The sequence below is a fragment of the Copidosoma floridanum genome, unplaced genomic scaffold (assembly GCF_036245765.1).
Source record: "Copidosoma floridanum isolate Cflo_tuat_1 unplaced genomic scaffold, Cflo_Japanese_pri ptg000020l, whole genome shotgun sequence".
Classification (NCBI taxonomy): domain Eukaryota; kingdom Metazoa; phylum Arthropoda; class Insecta; order Hymenoptera; family Encyrtidae; genus Copidosoma; species Copidosoma floridanum.
In genome coordinates, this window is record NW_028321897.1 from 20484801 (window position 1) to 20496094 (window position 11294).

The following is an 11294-nucleotide window of genomic DNA, read 5'->3' on the forward strand; positions in this document are numbered from 1 at the left end:
TCCGTTTTTCACACAGCTGCAACGTAGGGCTTTTATTATAATTTTTTACTGAAAAGTTTTTAATTCTCCAGTTCATGCAGGGGTTTAAGAATGTCTTATAGTTGATGATTTTATTCGTTGTTTATTTTTGTTCAGTGAACTTAGCAGCTTCATGCTTTTTAACTCTAAGTAGAAAAATGCAAGACAATCCAACGTCTTTAATACTATCCCCTTCTTTTGTCTTACAAAAATCGTTCGAAAACAATTTATTTGTGTTACGTATACAATCAATTAGTAAAGTAAATTGATCAATGTGTCCCTTGACTCGATAGCAAAGTAAAATTTTAATTGCAATGCAATTTTTGAGACATTAAAATTTTGAATTTTCGTTGTTTTCCCGCGAAACGATGGGAAGTCCCTGTAGCGTTTCAGACTTGTTTAAACTTGTGTTTAAACAAGTGAGCGCGAGTATTTCTGCATGCAGTTCAGAGTGCAGTTCGATGCGTTCTTGTGAGTTTTCTGATAGTGTATTTTCTAGTAATGGCAAATACCAGTAACACCCCCCCCCCAAAAAAAAAACATGTTAATATATCTAAAAACATCAGAAGATAGAGCTTATCGATTTTCATGAAAATTTTGACTATGTTCTAACGATAACAGTATTCAGTGTTATTTTTATATTACTATATTTTTCAGATTACTCTGAGTCAAATTTGAATGAAAGTATCACCAAGGCTGAAGAGTATTTTGGTATCTGTTGTTAATAAAAATTCAAAATGCAATAGCTTTGATAAATGCGTGCTTAATTGAAGATCTACCTCCGACCTCTAATTCTATCAATTTGCACATTTTAAGAGCATATTTCGTAGTATATTATCAAATTAAATGTTTGAATGTTGATGTTGAACAATTAGATCCGAAAGAGTGTGGTTACATAGAGTGTGACGATCTCTTTATGCCACGAAAAATTGAAACTTTAATTCCACCTTACGAAGAATTATTACAACCTTGTTCTTGTAAAGTATGCAGTAGAAAAACCTGCTTATGTAGTGCAGAACAAATACCGTGCTGCACTTAAATTTTTGTAATGGTAAAAAAGAAAACACATGTAAAAATAAGTACAGTGAAAATTAAAATAACAAAAATTGTGGTAACTTCGTAAGATATGTATATATGTACAAGATGCAGTATACTATAAAATAGATTCTAAACAAAGAAATGTATCGTACCTTAATAAACTACGTATTATCACATTATTATACTTTGGGGTAGTCCTGTTATATTTTCTTGAATTTTATTTTGCAAACACTAATAAGATCAAAACTTTTGATAACTGGTTTATGCTAATTTGTTGACAACAAAAAACTGACTACATAGCTATATATATACTACCATATAAGCCCCTATATAAACTGGAGAATTAAAAACTTTTTAGTAAAAAAATATTATAAAAACAAAAAAAAACATTATTTTTAGAAAAAATTACATTTTTGCAATTTGTTTATAAAATTTGTTAATAAAAAAACATTGATCACCTTCGATATTACGACCCACCATCAATAATCATGTTCAGCAGGCAAAAATACATAAAAAACAATCTATGTATGGCTGTCCAGATAACAAACATTCAATGCCAGAATATATTGTATTGCGCCGAGGCCGTACGGTCACATTAAAAAGGCACAGACCGTCAAGCTCGCTGGATAAGAACAACCAAATAAAATCAATTGGTCTTTACGTATTCATCAAATACTATGTTTGGCTCACAATTTGAGAGGTGTTGAGTTGAAAAATATTAATCGGGCTTTAAGTAGCAAGCTATTGAAAATAGCAAAAAACGCATTTTTTGAAAGTTGTCGAATTTTTTACGGGAAAAGTATTGGGTTTAGGCATATGGTGTATACAAAACTTTTTTGTTTAAAATGAGCTAAAGAATAGGAAAAAAATGAATAATTTTTATTTGCTTATAAAATTTGTTGATAAAAAAAAATTGTCCATCCGGATCGCGACCTACCATCGATAATCGTGTTCAGCAGGCAAAAATACATTAAAAAAACTTTGGTGGGTCCGTTGTAATTGAAAAGGCCACGGGACCCTACCTGGCGCCTAAACTATTAGACAGCCGTAACTATGAACACCAGGTTCTGGCCAATATTGTAATGAGGTTATCGAAAGAGTATGGCCACTTGGCCAGGCCCTGATGATGGGATACGTACATAGGTAAACTAGATAACCTTCGAGCCTTCGAGACGTGACACCTGACACTAACATACACATACGTGTGTGTGTGTGTGTGTACACACACACCTGCTTCCATTAATTCATCGTGTGTTTTTTTTTGTGCTTGTTCATTCGTTTATAATTATGGGTACATTAAACGAAAGCTAAATGACTAAAAGGAAAAATTAAGAGTGCGCAAATTATAAGAAAAAAAAAATTAGGCCTAATATACTCAGTATGATTACTTCGAGAACGAATACAATCAAATAACCAACGTTAGACTGCTTTTCAAGTGAATCACGAATAATTTGATCAAAATAGTAAGTATTTCTCAATTTGTAGCTACAGTCATAATAATTTAAAAATAAAAAAAATTAGATTTGTAAAAATTTAATTATCATTTTCTTCAATGTTTCTAAAAATTAGCCATTATATATCACTCAACAGTGTTTAATAAAGCAGCAATAATTTGCTCATAAGATTTTCCCTTATCATTTGCTAAAATTACTCATCGTTATTTTTTATCCAAAAGCGTTAAATATACATATACATATGGTATGTATATGTATATTTAATTTATGTAACCCCAACTGTAGTACGTAGACCTGCTAGTACTTAAAGACACATGTTATTGTACCTGAACAAATAAAAGCGCGCGGTAGGTAGCTCGGTTGGCTGGTTTGTGGGACGGCACTTGGGAGACTGCGGGTTCGATTTCCGGCGCCAGTACGACTCTCCCGAGCAAGTACCTCTGTGAATTTTCACATGTGCTTTTTTATCACGCAATGCTCCTCGTGACAGGTTTAGGTGACCTTCTCGCAGCAAAAATTGCCTACCACATAGATCCTTCGCTCTCAAGGTGGTCTATGTGACACATAGAGATATTAGAATAGAGTGCGTAATATATACTGCTGCCAGTAAGTTAGCCCGTCAGACGGTGCGAGAGAGACAGATGCAAGAATCTCTCTCCGTCTCTCTCTAGCCGATCGCTGTGATTGGCTCTACTCCCTCAGTCCCTCTCCAAGCGCTGAATGGCTGGAAAACAGAGAGAGACGGAGGGAAATTCTCGCATCTATTAGCGCACTCTATTCTAATATCTCTATGATGTGACATCATCACCGCACCAACAAACTACAAAAGTAAATCCAATAATGTAAATGATGTAAGGCTTGTCTGGCCAGGCCTGGGTCTTATAGCCTTTGGCTTACATTCTTGTCGGGTTTTGCACACAAATGCGATAAGAGCAAAGAATGAGAAAATATGAACATGAAACGAGGGGAATCAGGAAAATTACAGCAAAAACAAGCCACCCTGTAAGATACACCGGTGGTCCTATTTGCCTATGTTACTGACAGTAGATTTTTGTAAACATTTTGTATCATTTTCATTCCCTCGCACCAGGTGTCACATAAGAAACGGACACCGAGTAAACGTAGATAACTATATGTTTTTTTTATTTTTATTTTCTATATTATAGTGCTTTACGTCCGGCTCCTATAAAGGGCACTACACAGGGCACTTAGTACTTTGGAGAAGGAAGGGAAGAGGGATGGGAGGCCTCACACTACTGGGAGGGGGGTAGGGGGAAGTTAGGCAAAATTTGCTGCGAGAAGGTCGCCTAAACCATCCTCGAGGAGCATTGCGTGGTGAAAAAGCACATGTAAAAAATCACAGAAGTAGTTGCCCAAAAATGTCGTACTGGCAGGGAATCGAACCACGGTCTCCCGCGTGCCAATCCACGACCTAGCCAACTGAGCCACCGCGCGCTCTGATAACTATATGTGACCCCCAGAACCCCCCTAAGTCTTAACTCACTGGGCGAGTTCGTACCTGGTAAAATCGGCTCATGTACGTTCTACAGATATATGTTTTACACAATTTGAATAAAGCTAGGGTTACATTTGCATGAAATATGGTCCTTACACATTTGTATTGCATATTACAATGTGAGTTAATAGCTAACAATAATCTTATTTTCTAATAATACAGTAAGTGATGTGCGGTGTTTTGAGATATTATTATTTTTTGTATTTTAATATATAATTATTTGTTTGTTTATACATTATTATTATTTATTTGTTAATTATATTTTTAGGACTAACTAGCTACAACTGTGTTTAAAATTAACACTTAAACTAAAAAAAAAGTAAGCAGGCAGCGCCACTAAAATAAGAAGCTATAGCAGCTCCCCTATACTATTGATGGCCCCGCGTGACTACTCTAGGTGCGCGGCAGGACTAAATTGGGCGGGCCGCATGCCTAACGCCTAGCGTGCTAGCTTCTGACAATGTTACTTAGCTCGGTCAACCCTGACAAGTCTCTTTCTCTAACCAAGTTATGAATATAGACCAAGAGCTGAGGTCGAAGGGTGATCAAAATTTTAACCAGCCGCCACTTTTACCAGAATTGAGGAACCTTATGATTTGTCGAGGACCACAATATTTCGGTCATGCTTTATTGTAGTAAAAAGTTATGTTGTAATTATAGTTGTGCAATATGATTTTTTTTATTAACCAGCCTCAACTTATACCAATGGATAGAAAATCAAAGTTATCACCAGTCAGTGCCATTTGTCGAAAGATTAGAATGCATCTTGTATCAAAAATCGACCTCCAAAAATATAGATATTGTTTTTTTATCTACAATGTTATCTATAATGCCTTATCTATTATCTTAGATGAGTGTTACAGATAAGATCGGGTAGGGAGTCTATATTTTTTAAGGTCAATTTTTGGGTAAAAGATGCATTATAATCTCACCGTAAAGGGCATTTCTAGGCAACAACTTTTTATTTTCCATCCATTAGTGTAAGTTGTGGCTTGTTAATATAAAAGACTATACGGCACTACTAAAATAACCTCATAACTCTTCAATCGAACATATATCAGTCGTACTCGTCAGCTCAACACCGCAATGACACTAAGAGAAAATACTTAGATGTCACCATAGACATATAAAGAATAGACTGCTTATTAGCAGCTAGGGCAGTGAAGCTCGCGTAGAAAGAGAGAGAAGACGGGGGCAGTCAGTCTTTCTCTCTCGCACACTCGGGGAGTGGGGGCGCGAGGCAGACGGACGGAGAAGGGGCACAGTTGCATGTATGTGTAAACATATATATGTTTGCATGATGTTTGTTTACTCAGTAGCAGACGATGCAGTGCAGGTCATATAGGTTGATGCATGACACAGCTGAGCAATTCTCAGGATAGTTTTAAGTATAAACATTTTGGAAGCAAGTTAATTATTTAGTGAATTGGTAAAATTATGTATAGTATGTGCAGCAGAGCATAGTTCAGCTTATAGCAACCGATCTTTTCATAAGTAAGTTATTTGAAGTCTTCCGATGACTTAAAGAATTAGGTATTTTATAAGATGCAACTGAAAATAAAAATTTAGTTTTCGAGGATTCAAAAAGATGAACAAAGGAAAAAAGAATGGTTACAAAGTATTGGTCGAGAATCTTGCTACAGTGGTGCTGTAATATGCAGCGACCATTTCTCTTCAGATGATTTTTTTAACACTGATGGAATTAAAACTTTGAGGCGTTTACGACCTTCTGCTACTCCCAGTTTGAAAATCAAGTAATTTTGTACTAGTGCACTTATGTTGTGATCCATCTGTAATATATTTAATGAAAATTATGAATGATTTCAGTTTAAACTTTGTAAGTGTCACCAGCCAAGTAGATTCTAGAACTGTCAGTCATGAAGAAGTTATCATCCCTGTGGCGTCTACGCTTGACAACAATTCTCAAGTATTGCCAGCCAGACCGATGGAAAAAACGATAAACTCATATGAAGGAGTCAGCATGCCTGGGGGCCTATCGAAGTACCGAACGCGCGCGTGAGTGAGCGAGTGAGCGCGAGTGAGCGAGCCCATGGGAGGAAGCAAACGCATACTAGCGACGGGATATAGTTCCGGCCAAATTTGGGAATTCTCTAGGACCCAACCTCTCTGACGGGGGAAATCACTAGATCAAAAAAAATAGTACCGAAAGTGACGCGCGAGATTCAAATAACCTCCAATAAAACAAGTATCTATCACCCAATGACCCAGGGCGCTAACTGGCCACTCTAATAAACAAATAATTTTTAATAACACAAGCGCCTATTACCCAATGACCTGGGGCGCTTACTGGCCACTCTTTTTAATTAATAATTATTAATAAATAATACAAGCGCCTATCACCTAATGACCTGTAGCTTTTACTGGCCACTCTTTTAAATAAATAATTAATAATAACAAAAGCTCCTATCACCTAATGACCCGGGGTACTTACTGGCTACTATTGAATAATAAATTATCAAGTAATAACAAGAGTGCCAATTAAAAAGATCTTTGTCGTACTAGATAAGCAATCAAAATTGTGATATGTTAACTTATGTTATCAATCTACTTTTTACTATTTAATAGTGTTGCAAATAAGTGTCCTGGATCATCAGGAAAAAGGCGCTTGACATATTTATTAATAATTATTTATTTACTAGATTTGCAATTAGCGCCCCAGGTGATACGGTGATAGGCGCTTGTGTTATTTTAATAATTATTTATTCAACAGAGTTGCCAGTCAGCACCCCGGGTCATTGGGTGATAGGCGTTTGAGTTATTAAAAATTATTTATTTAACAGAGTGGCCAGTAAGCGCTCCGGGTCATTAGGTGATAGGCGATTGTGTTATTAATAATTATTCATTTAACAGAGTGGCCAGTAAGCGCCCCGGGTCATTGGGTGATAGGCGCTTGTTTTATTGGAGCTTATTTGAATCTCACGCGTCACCTTCGGTACTATTTTTTTTTTTTTTGATCTAGTGATTTCCCACGTCAGAGAGGTTGGGTCCTAGAGAATTCCCAAATCTGGCCGGAACTATATCCCATCGCTAGTGTGCGCTTGCTCCCTCCCACGGGCTGACGGGCTCGCTCGCGCGCGCTCACTCGCTCACTCACGCGCGCGTTCGTTGCTTCGATAGGCCCCGTGCTGAGTCAACGCTCGACGACATTTCTCATCATAGTCTTGATGGTGAAACGTATGTGGTAGTTTAAAAATTACTCTTGTGAAATATGCATTTTTTTTGTAAAAAATGCATATATGAGTGTATTACACTATATTTCAGAGAAGCTTCTAAAAAAGAAGTGACTTCAAATGTAAATAAAAGAAAGAGCGATTCTTCAGATCAAAATATTAATCAGAATAAAAGGTTTGTTTACAAAACAATGCAGAGTACCAATAAAAAACAATTTTTACATGTGTTTCTGTTTTTGGATGAAATCAGATCATAGCGAGCTAAAGGTTGGTAACAGAATAGCAGTAAAAACATCTCGTTTTACAACTGAGTACTTAAAGAGAGAGGATTTCACTTCAGATGAGGCATGGATTAAATTTGTGAGACATATACAATTTACAAAAAACAGGAATCGAGGCGCGTGAGGTAAAAAAGTCGTCGCAAAATCGTGACAATGAAAACTTTTAAAGATATGCTTAATAATTTGACGTTCAAGTACTTCATATCTGATTCTGATTTGACAAATCTTCAAGTAAGTTAATTAGAAAGTTTTCTTTTAATGGAGCTCTAAAAAATTGAACAAATTTTTTTATTTTAACTGTATGATTTTTTTATGTGTATTTCATAATTCATTAGGCAGGATTACAAAAAAATTGTAGCACACAAAAAAGCAGATATATATATATATTTATTTATTCTCTGTGTAATGTAAGGCGCTAAATTCGATTTCGTTGTTCACATTGCTTCATCAGGTCAAGATTTTTTTTTTATATCAGGATGAAATAACATTATTAGATATCATAGTGTCACCGTGTATAACGTACGATATGCGTGGCACATCGATACGCTTTGATACCCCATGACTTTAAGATGAGAAAAATCTTGATGTGATGGAGCAATTTGGACAACATTCGGATTCTTTGCCTCAAATTATATTGGGAATATATCTAGTTAAATTGCAAGAGTCCGAGGGATTACATTTGGCAACAAAAGTCCGCAGAAGACACATAAACTATCAAGATAAAAAAATGAAAGTTAATTTGGCTGCCCAAACTTTCAGTAATAGCGTTGCAAGTGCTTTAACTTATTTGCAAGATCACTTAAAGTTGCAAGATTTTCAAAATTCTCGTGGAACTGCTAAACTATGTTAATTTGTTAATGACATATTTGATGTACTTAATTCTAAAAATATTTATGCAAAATCAGAGTCAAAACTTCCAATCAGTAAGACAAATTTAAATGAATTGAAGTACATGGCAAGGTTACACTTTACATAGACTACATAAGTACTTTGAAAATTACTGGTGTGCCTGTTTTACAATCAAAGCGTCGCACAGGATTTATTGAATTAATAACTGATTTGAAGAATGTTTGTAAATTAGCAGAGCAGTTGATAGCAGAAGAAAAAATAAGTTTTCTTCTCACATATAAGTTGTCACAAGACCATTTGGAAACTTTTTTTGCATATATACACGTCGAATAAACGGATGGAACAACAATCCAACAGCCAAACAATTTAAGTCTGCGTCTAAAAAGCTTCTCTTACATGTAAACATGTTGTGGTATATGAGAGCGCCGAGCGTATAGGTACGAGGGCCACCGAGAGTGGCGACTGTGAGTACCGTAAGGGAGTAGGGAGGGATCGCACAGGGTCAAGAGAGTTGTGTGCTTGCGAGTTAGTCACGGGCCTACGGGCGTATGTATACCATCTAATATGTAACAGTATGAATATACCTATTATATATACTTACCATGGTTTATAATTACATCACCTAGTTTCCCCTGTATCCTAAATGTCTTATACATTACAAGTGGCGACGAGGATAAAAGTAAAATGAGAGCATAGCATGGACACGTGTCAAGTGTCCATTTGGAAATGAATATACGAATATCACTAGGTGAAGTATTCGCGTGCAGAAGGGAAAGAGCATGCCGGATACTAAGTGCAGGCAGTGCGGATTGGATATAGAGGACGTGAACCAAAAATTAGAAGATTTAAGGGCTTTGAGCGAACAGTCTTTGAAGGACAGTGTAACATTAGATAAGTATACAAAGAGGAGCTGAGTAAGACAAAAAGTTTGTTGGAAAAAGAAATGGCGTCGAAAAGCTACGTTGGATCCATCGAAGCCTTTAGAGAAGACGATGAGTGGACGTTGTGGCAAGAGAGACTGGAACAGTATTTCGTGGTGAATGATATGATAGAAGAAAAGAAAATGCCACTCTTGCTCACACTAATTGGAAAAAAAGGGTACGCTTTGTTGCGAAATTTGTCAATGCCATCGTTACCGTCTGAAAAATCATATAGTCAGTTAACAGAATTAATGAAAAAGCATCTGCAGCCCGCCCCCAGTGTGATAACAAAAAGGTATAAATTTAAAATTTGTACACAGAAGGAGAGTGAGTCGCTGAACGAGTTTTGTTCAAGTTTGAAAAGACAAGCAATTTATTGTAATTTTGGGACAGAGTTAAATAATAATTTACGTGATCAGTTTGTGTGGGGAGTGCGGAGCGAATTAACGAAAAAGGCTCCAGTGGCCTCAATGTTAAAATTATAAATAACCCAACCGAGGTTAATAAAATTGAATTATATTCTTTGAATTCCCATCTTTCTATTCGTATAAAAAAAAATTAAGGTTGACGATAAAAATTGTAAGAAATCGTGCTCACAAAATCGTAGTTTTAAGACGGGTTGGATAGGAAATGCAAGCTTACGCGAGATACAACCTACTTCTGCACTTATATAAATAACCCGTAAGGTGTAAAAAACATACTATCTTGTATATATTGTTACGCAGTTTTCGATGACATGAAAAAAGTGTCTTGTTATCGAACAAAATCTTTAAATAATCGGAGACTAAGTATACAGTTGCGAGTGCAAGTCAGCTCTCAGCTGTCTGCATTCTGCAGAGTACATATCTCTATTGAAAATAACCACGTGGTTTTACCATGTGGTAAACCACATAGTTTTACTACGTGGTTTACAACGTAGTTTTTGTCTCAAAATGCCACATGGTATTTAAAACCAGGTGGTTTTGTAATACCACGTGGTTTTTTTACCAAGAAGTTCAATAGTTTTCACAAATATAACCTTCTTCTTTCTAGTTCTATTAATGAATTTTTTTCTTGTCTTGTTATATACTATCGTAATAAATACTTTTACAAACAGTTTTCTGAGCGATTTCTGTTCCCCTATTGAAAAAAATCACGTGGTTTCACCACGTGGAAAAACCATGTGGTAAGCCACGTGGTTTTATATCATAAATCCCGTGGTTTTGTTTCAAATTAACACAGGGTTCTAAAAATCACGTGGTTTTGTTACGACTATGCAGTTTTTTAAGAACCATGTGGTATTTTTAGACAAAATTACGTGGTTTATGATATAAAACTACGTGGTTTACCACAAGGTTTTTCTACGTGGTAAAACCACGTGGTTTTTTTCTATAGAATCCTTAACTTAAGATTCCACTCAAGAGGCATCAAGGAATGCTATTAGTCTAGATAATGACCTTTATATTTTTTCTGTACATTAATTGACTAAATAACTTACTAACGTACTAGAAAGCTACGTATACTTTCTTATTATAGACTCCGATTATTGCGCAAGGATACGTTTTTTTAATCTACGTAATAGAAATATCAAGCGATTGTTTACGAAATGTTTTAGTACCAACTCTTCACATTTTTTAATATCCGTCATTGTATGATCCACTGGAGGGTCTCTTTAGTTATACAACTTGATTTTATGGATCCTGTTCTCGCAATTTTATAATAGATGCTAAGGCATAAGAGTCTACACGACTATTGAGACATACTATTAACATATGATTTATACTTCAATATGTATGTATTATAAAGAATAGAAAGAATAGTATACAGTAAAAAATTCTGGATGGCAAAAAACATCAAAAGTATTATTTATTACATAAAACATAATTATGTCTTATCAATTACATTTTACAACAACTATACCTTGGAGATAATGATAATTATTATTTTAACAGTAATAATAAACACTAATAAATAATAATAATGTCTTAAGTGAGAGAGTAAACTTTTCAACTAACGTATGCCCAGGAAAAAATAATTTATAAGAACTC